The sequence below is a fragment of the Pteropus medius genome, unplaced genomic scaffold (genome assembly GCF_902729225.1).
Source record: "Pteropus medius unplaced genomic scaffold, Ma_sr-lr_union100, whole genome shotgun sequence".
Lineage (NCBI taxonomy): Eukaryota > Metazoa > Chordata > Mammalia > Chiroptera > Pteropodidae > Pteropus > Pteropus medius.
The window spans coordinates 16,919,990-16,936,494 of record NW_024349801.1 but is presented as its reverse complement, the minus strand read 5'-3'; the positions used below and the strand labels follow the sequence as shown (position 1 = coordinate 16,936,494).

Sequence of the window (16,505 nt, the reverse complement as noted above, 5' to 3'; positions counted from 1 at the left end):
TAGAATTAGAAATCAGAAGCAGAACTGTCATTTATGCATACCTGTAATTCACTTTAGAAAATTCATATGTTTTAGAAAAGTTGTCTGCATACCACCATTTTATAAATTGGATTATATTTTTAAAAGCACTATAGGAGGTAGTTATTTTAACTAGCTTTCGAATAAAGCCTTTGGTAAAGTGAAGAATCATTTTTGTAATGTGAATAATTGGTATCATTAAATTCACTTTGTAAACAAGGGATACTGTACCGTGTTTAGATTCAAGCAGATGATCCGTCTGCCTTTGGTTTTAGATTCATTAATTCGGTTAGCATTTTTTGTGCATTTATTATTCATGTATTCACTCTACAAATATTTACTGTGTACTTACCATATGCCTGGCACTGTATTAGGTGCTCAAGACACAGGAGTGAACAAGAGAGATGATGTATTTTGCCCTCCTGAAGCCTGTATCCTAGTGGAGCAAGATGACCAATGAAAATGAGTAAGTGAAAATGTGCAACACAATTTCAAGTAGATATATTTGTTATGAACAAGAATAAAACAGTCTAAGGGAATAGAAAGTGATAGGCTACAGGGGATTGGAGTGTGGATAAGTACTTTTGCTGATGGGAGAACCAGGAAGTCCTGGTTAAATAAGCAAAATGAGGGGTCAAGAGAATAGAAAGGAAAGGGTAAGGTGCTTTAGGCAGAGAGAAAAGTAAATGTGAAGGTCTTTAATCTGAAGTATACTTGTGTTGGAACAATAGCAAGAAGGTAAGTGTGGCTTGAGAGAGCAAGGGAGAAATGAGATCAGCAAGAAAGTCAGGGACGGGCTTGTGCTGCAGTTTCTAGGCTATGGAATGGTGGTGTGCATGATGCAACTATTCTTAGCACCAGTAGGGGAAGAGAGTGCATGACCCTCAAAATCCAAAGATTTCTACCAACCAAGGAAAAGGATGGTTTATCTAAACAGATCAACGTGCTTATGCCTTTTCTCTTATATCGTCCTTCTTCCTCTACTACCTTTTCTGCTTCTATTGATGTTCCCAGTCTCTCTCTCTCCCTTCCTTTCACCCTTTCATCTTTAACCCTTCCATGGATATTTATTGCACACCTATTGCATTCTAGGCACTGTACCCAGGGATCTGATGGATGCACTCTGCCTTGGGTATAGAGAAAAGCTCTTCTCCCTTTCCCATGACCCCTCCCCCTCAACAATCATATCAAGACTAGGATCTGTTGCATGAACTTCTCCAACTAAAAGGCAGGCTAGTGGGACAACTTGTGAAATAGGTTGGAATCTCAGCTCAAATACTTACCAGTTGTACTATAATGGGCAATGCATGCAATGTCCTTGTTGTCTCAATTCTCCCATCTGTAAAATAGGAATAACGATACATATTTTGAAGGAGTATGTTGAGTCTCCCTAGTTTTATATGTAAACTGGTGATTAATATTATTATGTTATTATTTCTGCTTGCTTTCTTCTTTCCCATCTTGAAACTCAAAGTAAAGAGAATGGTTACAATGATTTGATATGGTACCAAAACTGCATTCTGATTCTCTGTCTCTTCTAATGTTCTAGAATATTCTATTCATGATTATAGGATATAACCCATGGGATCTGACAGCCCAAGATAATCCAGAATGGTGGCATGATAGAAACCTATTTCTGCCTGTGGAGACTGCACAAATGGTCCCAATTCTTTACTCTTCCCTGTATTCACCCCCTTTGCTGTGCAACTCTAAAGTTTTTTTTTCCCCACTAAAAAAGCAGATTATATTTCTCCACCTCTTAACTTTCAATCTGGTCAACTGGTGTGTTTTGGCCAACAAAATGAGAAGAGATAGTTTCCATTTCTAAGCCTGTACCTCAAGAGGCCATGCTTATAATTCTGCTTGATGTCTTGTGCAGTTAACATTATCATGAGAATATGCCCAAGCTAGTCCCAGGAACAGGACAAGAAATATAGGAAGCTGACCTGAGTTGCCCCAGCCCAACCAGGCAACCTCGATCAACCCAAAGATACATGAGTAAATTGTTATTTTAAGCCACAGTGCCAGGTCATCAATAATCTAGTCTTATTGTGGTAATATTTGACTGATAAACTCGTCTTAATCAAAATATTTGTTAATTAACATTATCAATTAATCAAACATATTTATTGGACTTCTATATTTAATATACCAGGTCCTGAGAATACAGACATAAAGCAGAGGGGTATCATCGCTGTTCTTGGGCAACTTAATGTCTGGGTGAAGCGGAAAGACAAAGAAATGCTACAGATAGAGTTGAAGAGACGGTATGTTTCACAGACAGGGGGGGATGCCTGGAGGCAGGGGTTAGCTTGAGATGGTTGGCTGACTGCTCCTAGTGGAGGAAAGGAGAATTGCATCTATATGATGTTTTTATTTTAATAAAGAGGACTTAAAAACTCCGGAATTTCAGCTCTGGAGAGATACTCCCCAAAACCTATCTTGGGTAAGCTCTCACAGCTAGTGGAACTGAGGTTCAGAGAAGGGAATGAGTTATCCAAGATGACTCAATGAATTCATGGTAGATCTAGGACATGAACCCAGGGCCCTTGCCTCCAATGTTGGCACATCTAATTCTATATGACTCTGAATAAGCCTAACCGTGTCAGTATATTTTGAACTGTTATAATATTCTTGACCAGAAGTTTTATTACTAATGCAATTTAAGATAAGATTAATCTCCATCATTATTATAATTTATAATTATAACATGACTCCTTTCTTGCTCAGATCATTTAAAGTGTGATAATAATTAGACCTCATAATAAATAATAATAATTAATAACTTTCATTCATGGAGCCTCCACTCTAAGCACAGTGCTTATTTCTTTAGGTATGAGGCCACATTTAATCCTTTCAACAATGTAAGCACAGATAATAAGCCCGTTTTACAGAACTGGAAACTGAATCTCATACAAAGTTTAAGTGGCAAAACCAGAATTTGGGACCCAAATTAAAGGTCCCAGTTATCTGTGGTGTTCCTACTTTTCTCTACAGATTCCCAGCTATGGGAATCTCCATCTAAAAAATCTGGTTCAGAAATGGCATCCCTGATCCATCATTCTCAACGTTCTCCCTCTGCCTGGGGAAGGCATGACTGGAGCCCACTTTAGTGTGATAAAACTGTCTCCCTGCTTGGATCCTGCCTCCTTTTTGCACCACTTACCAAAAGATGCCTCCAGAGCAGGAAGCTTTGAGAAGGCCGGCGGGAGCCTGGAGCTTCTAAGTGGAAACAAGGAACTGACTCAGCAGGGTCTGGCTATCTTCAGACTCTTAAGGATTGGCGCTTCAAAGGATTGAGAGCCTGGTACCTTTGATGAAGGAACCAACAGGAAACTATCAGCCTCGTGCTGACAAGGACAAAGACAAGAAAAAACCCACTTGGGCCTCGTTTCTGTCTGGATGGGAACCCACAGGAAGCAGAAGGGACTGTTTAATCCTGGCTCCAGAGCAACCATGAACCCTGGCTTCTTCCCCTGAAGAACAAGGTGAACGAAAGGTGAGGCAAGTTAAGATAAACATCCAAACTTTTGGCTGCCTAGATGAACTGAATCTTTTAATTTAAGCTGTCAGAGGGTTTTTTTTTCTTGTTCTTTTAAAATCTAAACCATACTCACACAATACTCCACCCAAATGCTTGATATGGATTTCTAAGACAGATCCTAACATAGTCATAAAAAAAATCCCCTCTGAAATGTGCACTTTGTACTGTGTCTATGTGTAGGTGTGTTTAAAATGTCACGAACTGGAATGCCTAACTCTAGTTCCCAGGAATTAATCACTTAGAAGAGTGAAAGGGGGAATTAACTTGCTTTCACACTTATAAGACTCTCCAAAACAGTCACCAAAATAGAATTTACTGAAGTATGGTTATCTTTCCAAAAGAATTAGAACTCTTTTATTTTTATGTTTTTTTTTTTCTTTCCATTTTTCTCTCTCTAAAACCACCTTGCAAAAAGTTCCCCCCTCTGGAGCTCAGCTGCAGGTCACAGACTCTGGGAATAAAGGTGTGAAAGAAAATACCTTTTGCCTTTTTTTTATTACTATTCAATAATTTCTAGTACACGTATAGATTTCTGTAACTGTCACTATTTGAGAACATTTCATTACCCAGCAAAGTCCCTCATGCTCATCTGTAATTAATTCCAGGTTATACCCTTTTCCAGAACAACAAATGATCTGCTTTATGTCTCTATTATTTGCCTTTTCTGGACATTTGGAATAAATGAATTATATAATACATGTTTTGTCTCTTTAGTATATGCTTTTAAGGTTCATTCATGAGGTATCATGCGTCACTATTTCTTTCCTTTTTAATGCTGAATACTGTTTCGTTACATGGATATACCACATTCTGTTTCTCCACTCACCAGATAATGGACATTGAATTTTTTCCATATTTTGGCTATTATAAATAATGATGCTATGAACATTCAGGTTCCTGTCATCGTGGATACATATTTTCAGGTACATTCAGGTACATGTGTGGATACATATTTTCAGTTCTCTTGAATACAATTCTAGGCATAGATGGAATTGCCCAGTTGTGCAAAACCAAAACAAAAAAAGAAAACAACAACAACAACAAAAATGGCTGTTGCTATACACAGGGTTCTAACTAATTCAGGTGTGCAATGTCAGTGGCAATCTCTCAAGCAATTTTTAACTTTTTAAAATTCACGGATGCTATCATTCATGAAAGGGATGGTCTTAAAACAAACAAACTGCTGTTACTGGATTAATTCTGGGGCGTGGGGGATGAGGGGGAGCTAGAAAGCAGAGGACAACTAATGTTAGCTTACATGTGACCAGGTTCATCCTTGGACCTAAGTAAAGAATCCAACCATCACAGATCCTGGACACCCTGTGTTTGTGAAATTATACTGACAATAGCTTCACATTTCCTTTATGGCCACGTGAAAAGAATGAGAAAATTCGGACAATAATTACTAGCCAAACAAGTGCAAAATCCAAGTGTCTCTGAGAGAGTGGGGCCCCCTCCATGTCTCTCCTGTGTAACTTCATTTCTAAGCGGAACTGGCGGTCAGAGCACCCCAGCACCACGTCGAGGCCCCGTCAGAGTGAGTGTGGAGACTTCTGCTGGTGGTCTAGGACAACTCAAAGTTTTAGGGCTTAGAGGATACGGACAAATGAAGAGTTTGAGAAAGGCAGTATGGCGGAATGAGGACGTGGGTCAGGTCAGGGACCAACCGGAGAAGGTAGAAAAGGCACGGTCGCCGGACTCACCGCGCTCTTGGGAAAAGCGCTCGGCCTCCTTGGCCTCGCCAGTCCCATCGCACCGGGCGTGTGTGCGGTGGGGTGTAAGGTCTCTGCCACCCTGAGGCCTTGGCTTGTGGGAAAGGAAGCACCTGACCCAGGAACCGGGCAGCTGGAAACTGAGCACCCCCTCCTCAGGCGAGGAACCCGCAATTTAAAGGCCACGCCACGCGGAGGACGAAGGACGCGTCGGCTGCGCGCACAACGCGAGCTGCGGGCGGCACGCGGCGCCTCCGGGACGCGGGCGTCGCGGGGCGCGAAGTGTGGTGGGGGAGGGGCGGCGCGCGGTGCCCGGATAGCCCCGCCCCGCGCGCACGCGGACCCCGGGCTCGCCGCCCCAGCTGGGCCGGACTCAGACGCCTCCTTCTTCTCCCAGCGCTCTGGTCCCGTTTTTCTTTCGTTATCGGCTTCTTTTCCCGTTAACTCCTTGGCCTCTCTCGCCCTTGCTTTTCCTCTGCATCCGCCTAATCTTTCTTCGCGGGCCCGCAACTCCTTCCCCTCCTTCCCCTCCTTTTCCATCCCTCATCCGTCCCACTCTGGAATTCCATTTCCTCTTTTATCCATTGCTGCCTCCTCTCACCCCGCCCCTCTCGCCGCATAAGCTTCTGACCGCCACCCCACCCTGAAACGGCCTGCAGTCCCCCACCAGGTCACGGCTGTCCCCTTCCAGCTCCAAGGCCGCGGAGTGTGCGGTCCCAACTCGGCCTCCCGGACCGCGAGCGCCCCGCCCAGTCCCCGGCGGGATTACGAAGTCCCGGCCCCGTCAGCCTTTCTCCCCGCTACTCGGCCAGGGCAGGAAGTGGGCCCGGGGTTCCCTCCCTCTAGCGGGTCCTCCTTGAAGGGTAAAGGGGTGGACGGATGGAGGATGCGGGCACGGCGCCCTCAGGCCCGCTCTTCTGCAAAACCGCACTCTCCACAGAGCCCTGGCGGGGGTGCGGCCAGGGGGCCTGACGCTACAGGCGGGGGCCACTGGTACCTTCCCGAGTGGGGGAGGGGTAAGGCACCCTCCTGGGGCGCAGTGGCGGGCCCGGAGCCCACCCCGATGAAGCGTTCCCCGCACTCCGCTCCCCTCACGAGGCATCGGGGGAGGAGAGTGGGGAGACTGGAAGAGAACAGAGACGTGGCTCTTCCCAAGTCCGAAGTCTTCCTCCCCGGTTTCACCGCTCGCGCCCCAAGCAGAGTTTGCAAGGGATGGGGGAGCGGAGGCAGGGCAGAAGCCGCCGACGTGGAAGGGCTTTCGGGAGGTGGAGCGGTAGAGTGAGGAAGCACGATCCCCGATTGCCTCCCCCACTTGGGCGATGCTTTACCCCAACCCACCAACCAGGCCTCCTGGGCAAGGGCCCAGCTTGACCAGCTGGAGCGGATTTGGGCGAAGGAGGGAAAGGGGGATTCCAGCCCCCTCCCCAGCTTCCCTCCGCGCCCTTCCTGATTGGCTGTGCGTCCCTAGAGCCCAACTTCGGTCGCTCCAGACTCTGTCTGAGACCCAAGGGAGCCAGAGTGCAGCGACCCAAGGAAGGAGGAGGGCTGGCCACAAATCCAGTGGTTGGCGTCTCTGGGGCCCTTGCAGGGAGGGGGCGGACGGGGTCGGCCCCCACAGCCTCGGCGGGGCCCAGCTCGCTGCTTCTCCCAGCCTCAGCTCTTCTCCGCCCCCCGCCCTTTCCTTCCCTCCCAGTGGCGGCCTCCCTCCTCCTCCGCCCCCCACCCTCCCGCCTGCCCGCCCGCCACCTCCCCCCGGTTTCTCATTCCTGCCACTAGCGCGCTCGGCGGCTCATTCCGCGGCCGCCGCCAGCCGAGGGGAGAGTCGCTCGCAGATGCCACGGGGGCCGCTTGCAGCCGCCGCCGACTTGTGAATGGGACCCGGACTAGGGCCGGGGCTGACACCGCTGCGCTCGCCCTGCGCCAGGGACCGACGGCCGGAGCTCGCGCCCACCCTCCAGGGCCCCAGGTGAGGCGCGCCATCTGTGCCTTCCTCGCTCCTACATGGGGCTTTTTTTGGGGGGGTCTGGATGAGAATGTTTGGGGGTGGGTGGGTGGGAGGAAGTCTGACTATAGAAGGTTTCACTAATGCAAAGGAAATGAGAGGAAGGCGGAGGTAAGAGAAGAATTGTTTAAAAATCAAAAAGGGAGAAGGGAGCCAGCTCGGGGAGAGGGCAGCGCAGGGGGCAGAGGCGCCAGATGTGAGCTCCAGCCTCGCCCCCGCTCCAGCCTCCTGTGAGGTCTGCGTTGGATGCCGCGGGAAAGGGGTCCGCCCCAGGTTGGGGCAAGAGGCTGCAGCACCGCTCCCCGGACACGCCGACTGCCCCCGGTCCAGTCCCTGGGGAAAGTCGCCCCCGGCGCGGTGCCCGCCCGCCCGCGCTGCGCCGCTTCCCCAAAGCGGCGACATGACCACGCTCTGCAGGGTTCTTACCCCTTCGCCCTAATCCCCGCGGAGCGCTCCGGGAGGCTCAGCCCTCCATTCGAGACCGCCGGGGAAGCCGCGGAAAACGGAAGAAACCCAGCTCGCGTAGGCGATTGCCGCGCACTTTCATAGAATGGGTTTGGGTCCGCTGACTGTGGCTCCGGGGCTGCCGGCTGCGACGCGCGCTCCAGCTTTCAAGCCAGGGTCGCCTGGGGAGCTTCGGGGGCCTTTCAAAGGCTCCAGCCAGCCCGAGGGGGAGATCCGCGAGCCGCTCAGACTCGGGCCCCTCTCCGGCTTGGGCTTGGCGAAGCCTGTCAGGGTCAACGTTAACTTTGCGAACCAAGCCTTCCCTGAAGCCGGCGCCTCCTCCCGGAGCGCGCCAAGCCTCTCCAGCTCCCGGCACGCACGGCCTCCCTCCCTCAGCTTTGCCCGGGAACGCAAGCCGCGGGTGGGAAGTGCCGAGAAGCCGGCAGGATGGGGAGAGGACCCGTTTCCACCTCAACCCGGACGGAGCTGGAGGAGGGCCCTCCTCGCGCTGTGAAAAAGAGTCCCCGAGAAAGTGGGGTCGGGGAGGGCCCTGGGTCGCGCTTCCTCATCTCTTTCTTGCAGAGGCCCTGCTTTCTTTGGGGGTGGGGAGCGCCGCACGCCTTCTCCCGGGTGAAAGGTTTTCTAGATAACTAGGAAAAACCCTGTTGCTTTTGCTGATCATGCAGCAGGCATTTCACGGGCCATCGCACTGCTATTAAGAAATTGCATCTTTTAATTATTTAATAATGACATCCCTGCTTAACCATGGGTGGTCCCTAAGGGGTCGGGGGTAGAGGGTTGATTCTGAAACCCTGCTGTAGGTAGGGGGGTATAGATTTTCCTTAAGTCTGCCCTCTTGTTTCTCCCTCAGGAAATCTTGTTCGGGTGGCTCTTAAATCTTTCCTTGTTTTGCTCTTTGGGTCATCTCTATCGGGTTCAGATGAGGCAGGGAGTAGTTTTCAGTTTAATCACAGGGAAGCCACAATAATTAATCTGGCAAGAGGATGGATCAATTTCTTTATCACTTGGGCTTGCGGCAGACATCGATGGTTTTGCAGGGTATCTGGATTTCCCGCGGATGAGGATGGAGAAATGTTCTCAGCAGCGAGGACCCACCAGCATCGCATCAGCACGTAGGCCAGGCTGGATTTTGAGCACTAGAGCCTAAGACGGTGGGAGAGGAGAATTGAAAGGGCTGACTTTCATTTCATTAATCTTGGAATTATTTTTCCTGCAAATACGGAGATGCAGACAGACACCAGAACCCAGAAGTCGTCACTGCCCAACCCCAGCTGCAGGGAGTCCCTCCAGGAGAACAAAGGAATAAAAGTTGCAAAACAAAGGCACAGAGTTGTGGTCAATACCAGAGGGACCTTGAACATCTTGGTCAGTAAAGTTCATTAATGGCGAGATCTGATTCGAAGTTTTAGAGTTGGCCACTGGGCCCTGGATTTCAAACCTCTGTGCAAAACTGAAATCCTGCCTAGTACAAAGGAATGTGAGTTTTCAAGTATAGACCAGGAAAAGGGATAGGAGAGGCCAGGGAACTTTGCTTGAGTGAGAATCATCTTTACATTTTGCTTTTGAAGCATTGCAAATCAATGCATCAAAAATGTCTTGCAGCCAGGTTTTATTATTAATAATTATTACTGTCATTATTTACGTTATTTCAGAGTCTGCATAAACTGGCCGTTTTATTACATTGTTTGAAAAAAAAAAAATCACCTCACATCAGCCCTGGGTAAAGAGAAATGAGAAGATGCATTGAAAGGATAAAATAATCCGCTGAGGTCCAGACATGTAGATTTACTCAAACTGGGCTTATTGCTTACTAGAAAAATAGGTTTTTAAAATAATTCTAATTGAAGCAGTGGACCATCTTGATAGCACTTCAGAACTTCCATTATGTTCAGTATTCTTATCAGAACACCAAGAAGTAAAATTACTAGGAACCTAAATTCTATTTTCAATTAAGATGCAATCTTGTGTTAATTTGAGAATTAAAAAAAAAAAAAACGTGATGGCTCAATTTTTTTTTTTATGACCCAAAATTCATGTTTTCTCATTGCAGCAGTGGCTGTGGACATGTATATTTGTTTATTTATTCCTGTGAGGAAAAGGGTCAGGGTTGCAGATCCATGCCATGATTTGGGGGAATACAGATCAATTTCATGCTCCTTTAACGCACTTGTCTTCATAATTCATGGTATTTCTTCCACTCTGAATAGAATTACATGGCTGCTTTGTAAAGATTCTGGTTTGGGGACCCTCATGTGAGAAACTCTGTGACTTTGACCTCAAGACTGGATTTACAATTTCAATGCTCCACTCCCATGAGCACAATGTCTCCAAACCTTGCATGTGAATGTCTGTGACCTAAGAAAGTTGACTGTTCTTATAAACTTTGATCTGTGATATTCACATCTATTTTCAGAACCACCTAAGTGAGATCTGCGAATCTGACTTTAGTCTTCCTTCATTTTCAATACATATATGTAGGCAAACATTCAAGAAGTAGAATTTTTTCGTTTATTTTCAATATTGACTTTTTAACTTTGATAATAGGCATACCTAATAAACAATGATAACAGTGGCCTATAGAGTTTGAAAGTAGGTGGCAACCTTCCTCTTTTTTTTTTCACTATGAAGTTTGCAGAATGACTATGAATTCTTAGGTTTTTCCCCTAGAAAATCTGAGCAGTGTGTAAAATACCAGCCAATAATTTAAGGAATTAAAATGTGTTTGGGATGTTATTTGTCCCTTATGAAATTGGTCACTGTTTCATAAAAAATTACCTAATTTGTCAAAAACCCTCATTCTAGATTTATCAAGAATTGTGGGTTGGTAACCTTTCCAATCCAAAGTTATTACCCCTAAATATGTAAAGATCTATAAATATGTGGTTTAATCGCCTGGTGGAAACACATCAACAGGTCTGTTAAAAAGAAAAAAAAAAGCTAGAAAAAGTTGGATAAATTTTGGTGCATCAGTAAAAATAAGAATCAGCTTTTCCATCAGGATTATTGTGATAGCCATCCACAGTCTCCTGAATGGGCAGGAAGGACTAAAGAAAACACTCGAGGGGGATAATTAGACATCTTTCTGCTGTAATTTTACCCTGACATTGAGAGCCTTGTGCATCTCTGTAAATAGGGTCCTTCGCGGAAGATTGCACTTCTGGCCACTAGAGGGCAATGGCGCCCTTCTCCAACTTTCTGCATGGGGCCCATCTGCTTTTGAGGGCACCATGAAAAGCCGTTTTGTTAACCACCAGCCTTGTCTGGCCCTCTCAGGAGAGACAGAATTCAATCTCGCTGTGGTTCAGGCTACTGCTCGAGCAGTTTGTCAGGATTAACATTTTTCTAGTCGGCGGATCCCGCTACCTTCAGCTTCTTCTTCCCACCTTGGAGTTTACTAGAAAGTTGGAAAATCTTATAATTTGAGATTGTCTGAACAGGAGATGGGGGTGGGCTGTATGATAAACAAGGTCAGCTCTCACTGAGGCAATGATCTGGATTTTCTTTTCCTTTTTTTAAATTCAGCTAGAAAGAGCATTATTTCAGACTCTGAAGGAAAGGGATGACTAAAGAAGAGAAATATTAGTTAGACTGCTGTGATATCATTGCCTATGCGTTCAAGAGTTTTTGAAGATGTCTGAGACTGTTCTAATGTGCAAAAAAATAACAGTTTGATCTTTGGTAAACACTTTGGGGGCATAGGGTTTTAATATAACAGTAAATGTTTTCCTATTACCTTTTAACCATTCTTGACATTGGCATACAAAACCTAACTTGAGCAGAGAGTAAAATTTAATTCGAGATTGGTCCTCATACACTAGAGTTTAATCATCGACTTTTTTTCCCTTCTTCAGTGATATAGAAATTACTACTTATGATGAAATTGCATATTTCAGGCTGCACAAATTTGTATTTGTTACTGTTTGATATAGTGTTATTATGAAAATTCAGAAGAAGCATGAAAAAATGCTGTATTATAGTTAAGAGGAAAGCTCTATTTAAAAAATTAGTACTGTCATAAGTGGATCCTTATTTGTATTTTTTTTTAAATTTCTAAACTGAATACAGTTGCCTTCCCAGTGAATCACCAGTAGAGTTCTTTGCAGCTCTGAGTGTGCTGGAATTCCTAGGCAGCTGATAAAGAAGGAATCAGTGAAAATGGATTATGGGAGGGAATATTAAGTAACTCTGTGGAAAGTAAAAGAGTGTTTTGTAAACCAATGCTCACTTAACCACCAGACAGTTTATTTAACTTAAAAAAAGAAGGCACTTTTAAATTTGAAGTGCTTGTGAATCATGCACATTTGTTAGAACTGGAGGCAAAACTTTCATTATTATTTCATTTAATTAGTCATCAGACTGTTGCCCAGTTTGGGATTCTTACTGAGATCAAGTATTGTTCTCATAGTCTCATAGTATGGTCAAGACTTCTGCTCAGGCGGAGCATCTGGTACACCAGGATATCAAGTGACATAGGAGTATGAGAAGAGGAGGGAAGGAGGAAAGGGAGGGGAAAAAGAGAATGTGAGAGATGAATGATGCGGTTTCCCATGGCAGATCAAATACTGATGCAAATATTGGCCTGCCTCTCCCCTCCCTCCCTCCCTCCCTCCCTCCCTCCTCCTCCCTCCTCCCTCGCCTCCACTCCCCCTCTCTCCACAAGAACAAGCATGGATGAAGGACATATGGGATCTAATTACTATGCACTCACCCCCACCATGAGCCCCCTTGAATGTGTTTCCCATGATTACATCCTGAGTGCTCAGGCCTACTTCCATCATCCCTAGGCTTAGACCAGCTATTCAGACTTGGAGGCAGCTTTGCCCAGTGGCAGAGCCAAGGTTAGAGTAAGGCCAAGATGTGGAATTAGAGCCTGTCTTTATTTCAAATTTTGATATTTTACTCATCATGTTTTTTTTTTCCCCCCATCCATCTTGGCTTTTCTTTTAAATATGGTATCAAAATATTATTTATCTTGATTACCAAGTTTTTCCCATCTCCTTGTATTTTGTGTCCAAGTATTGTACCTCACCTGACTCACCCTGGTTCCAGCCTTGCCCAGTGGTTCGATGCTTCTCAACTCCAGCTCTGCTACTTTCAGTCTATGACTGAGAATGAGCGACATAACTTCTATAAGACTCAGTGCCTCATTTGTAAAAATGGAGCTAATAGTAGTATCTGTGTCCTAGGACTGTTGTAAAGATAAAATGAGGATCGAGTGCATTGCCCGCTTCATGATAAGCTCAGGCCTTTTGTCTTCTCAGAAATAGACCTGGGAGTCAGTTTTATAGACTAATGGTGGCAAGTAGCAGTTCTTCCTTACACTGATTAGACCGAAATCTTTCACTGAACATTTGCTTTAAGATTGAGGCCTCTCTCAATTAGTGATGAATTGTTTATTAGTGCCTGCCTTTTAAAAAATTATTTTATAAGTTTAAGTGATCCATCCCTCTTTCCATTTAAAATATTCAAGAGGCAGTCGAGATTTTAGAGATAATTATGGCTTTTGAAAAGTGCCTCTTTCCTACCTTTGCATTTTCTCTCTGTTCAGTTTTACATATGGGTTTCTGTGGCATACTGCCCTGAAGTAATACCAGTAATACTGTACTCGGAAAGTTTGCTAGGTAAATGATGCTGAGATATCCATCACAAGGTTTGCTTCCATTTAAAAGCAACTCAGTACTATTCCAGACTAGCTTAAATGGTTATTAGTCTCTCAATAAATCATCACCATTTTAAAACTATTCCTGTTTGTTTTTCAGGTAAATGTAGTTTGGGATTTTAAGGGGGTTGACCTGTGACAGTTTTGACTTATGAAGAGACTTCAGCTGAAGAAGCCCTTGTCTGTGATCTTCCTCAGGCTGGGGCAAAAGCACCGTGATTTGGCGTAGCGTTAAAAATAACAGGAACCCTTACCCTCATCCAGCCCTTAATGGTTTTCCCAGTGATTTCACACCCAATATCACAGTCAGGCTGGGCTTTATAAGGCTCCTAGACTTTCTAGGTTGTCCTGCTGTGTCCCATCTGTGGCCTTGTGTCATCTGTTCCTGCCCCAGGCCTGTCCTCCTCCTGAGTGTGCCTTCGAATGACAGGAAATATCTTCCTGTGTTTGCCTGGACCATGGAAGGAAGGAGAGAAAACTTTTTAAGTCGCTGCTGCGTGCTGGGTGCTGTACCTGATACTTCATTTATTCTATGCCATTACCCTGGGAGGAGGGTGCTGTTGTTAGCTCCATTTTACAAACGGGGAAACTGACACTTGTCTCAGCTCATGAGCTAGAGAAAGGAAAGCGGGTTCTCCAAGCCTGTGACTCCACACACCCGTCTGGTAAGTGTGATGCATGGTGCAAGCCTGGGCCTCCCTCGCTTTTTTGGAGGAGAGCGGCTGGGCAGAGAACTGAGCTGACCGCTGACCCTGTGCCCCTACAAGATCCCAAATCCTATCTACAAAAGGAGCTGCTTGGATCTTCTGGTCTAAGTCCCCTCGGCAGGTTTTCTGTTTGCCATTAATAGGACAGCTTCTTAAATGTCCCGACGATAGCCTGGTAACTACCTCTCAGGGAACCCCTGACACTAGAGGTGACACAACTCTCCCCATCAAAATTCCCCATCGGATGATGAGTTAAATAACCCTCCTTGGTAACTTTCTCCCAAAAACACTTTGTCCTTTCTCCACATCACTTTTTCCTTTTCAGCTCTACAAATATTTGAAATATTTGGTGTCAGATGATAGTTAAAATCCAGCATTTATGGAGCACTTACCTAGTTACAGGCACTATACTAAGAGCATTCCATATAATAGAGAACTTATCCACAGTGACCCTATGAGCTGGTCTGATTATTGCTAGCATCTTACAGAGGGGAAAGAAAAAAACAGACATTCCCAGTGTTCCACAGCAAACTGGGATTCAAAGTCAGGCATTTGATGCCAAACTTAACCACTGTGTCAGGATGCTGTGCCACTCAGTGCTTCAACTAGTCTGATGAGATACAGTTTCCACACTTCTCACCATCTTCCTCTCTCCCATCTGCTTCCATTCCGTTTTTCCATTGTCCCCTTTAATCTGTGGCTCCATAAAGCAAATTCCTTATTGCAGACAATAACCACTGCACAGCTAATGGACGTACTACTTTCTCTAAAGAGGACTGGACATTCCACTTTACCAAGTAGAACTTACAGGAATCAGATGTACAAAGTCATTAACTGAAATATCAGCTATTCCAGTCAACCTTCATTTAGAGATGAGGGTCCAGGGACCCAGAGGAAGCATGACTTACCTAAGATCACATGGCAATTTAGGGGTAGATGTAAGATGTAATTTAGGAGTAGTCTTAATCTCTTACCACTATCTACAAGCAGCTGTGATTTTTTTTTTTTAGAGTGGTTATACCTGCTGATTCTTATTTAAATGTATTATTAGTTCAAGTGTATGTGTGTGTAAAGATAAAAACCCTGTTATGTACTTGGGTAGTTAAATTGTGAGACCTAAATTTGGGATTTTGCATCAATCTTTATTATTTTAAATCATGGTCAGCCAATCTAGTGACGTTTGGGAATATTTTGCAAAATGTACCATTTGACCCTGGCCTTCAAAGGCTTTGTCCTACTTCATAGTCACCTACTGTTAATATCTCCAATCCAAGTGTCCATAGATAACAAAGTAAAAATGGTGTCCTCACTTTGCCATGCTTAAGGCTTCACAGGGCTCTCTGGCGAGGTTCAGTTTGAACTCCATTTCAAACTCATTTCTTTGTCACTTACTTTAGTGAAAGGTCCTGGGCTGGGCACATGGAATGGTCAAATCACAGGGCCTACCCTCAGAAAGCTAACAGTGCCAATCATTGGTGTAGAACATACTAGGTCCATCTGAAAAAACTCAAGGCTGTGCATATAGTAAGTGCTGCAAAGAAGCTATAAACAAATAGGGCCACAGAAAAGACGAGTCACATTCAGTTCAGTGATCAAGGATGCTTTGGCGAGAGAATAACAGAATTGCACTCCTGCATGATGGGTAGGGACCCTAGAGGCCACCCAGAGCGATACATGATGCCAGCAGGTGCTCCAGTCATGGCTACTGTGTGCTAGTGACGGCTGAAGGATCACTAGTGACGTGCTCATTACCCCTCCCCTACCCGCGCCCCCATGCAAACCATCAAGGCATTGGGGACTTTCGCTGTTAGAAATACTGGCTTAGATTAGTCAAACTCCATCTTCCCAAAGGTTGTATTCTTTGTACGAGCCTTTGATATGCAGAATAGCTGTAAATCTCCCTCCACATTGCCGTCATTCAGTATTTAAGCTGTCTTCCAGGATGCCTTCTCCCTGATCCGAACTCCAGAATGAACACCCTATTTATTTTTGCTCCAACTCTCCTTGGAAGGACTGAAGACCGAAATCTAGTCAGCTAGACTCTAGACTATCCACTCCTTCTACACACTACTTTTATTGCAGCCTGAGGCTACATTACATTAGCTTTTATTGCCAGCCACATCACCCAGAGGACTTATGCTCCACAGTTTATTTGTTTATTTGTTTTTCCTTACGTGCTGCTGTTAAGTCACATTTCCCCACCCATCCCCGTGCACGTAAGACGTGATGAGGCGCCTTCAATGGTGTTAGTACAGCCTCTCTAGCCAGGCTGCCCTGCTTCAGAGCTTGGCCCTGCCACTTTCCAGCTGTGCATCTCACTTTATCTGTTTCTCAATTTCCCCATCCATAACACTGGGTTAATAATGTCTACCTTATATGGTGGCTCTGATACTAAATC

At 45.4% G+C, this 16,505-nt stretch overlaps 1 protein-coding gene and 1 long non-coding RNA gene across 4 annotated transcripts in view; one reads left to right on the top strand and one right to left on the bottom strand.

Annotated features, from left to right (window-relative positions):
* Positions 1-3,325, bottom strand: part of LOC120623017 (uncharacterized) — a 56,062-nt gene extending 52,737 nt beyond the window's left edge. The window contains exons 1-3 of one of the 2 annotated variants that reach the window (XR_005658625.1): positions 3,185-3,325; positions 1,302-1,357; positions 371-454 (exon numbers count right to left, since the gene is read on the bottom strand). This is a non-coding gene — a long non-coding RNA (uncharacterized LOC120623017). Of the gene's footprint in view, positions 1-243; positions 455-1,301; positions 1,358-3,184 lie in introns of those variants that run through there. The other variant, XR_005658624.1, reaches the window with a different exon arrangement.
* Positions 3,326-7,049: 3,724 nt separating this feature from the next.
* Positions 7,050-16,505, top strand: part of CDH11 (cadherin 11) — a 135,158-nt gene continuing 125,702 nt past the window's right edge. For both annotated transcript variants that reach the window (XM_039888876.1, XM_039888877.1), the window contains exon 1: positions 7,050-7,240. The gene's annotated coding sequence lies outside the window, so the exon portion shown is untranslated. The remainder of the gene's footprint in view (positions 7,241-16,505) is intronic.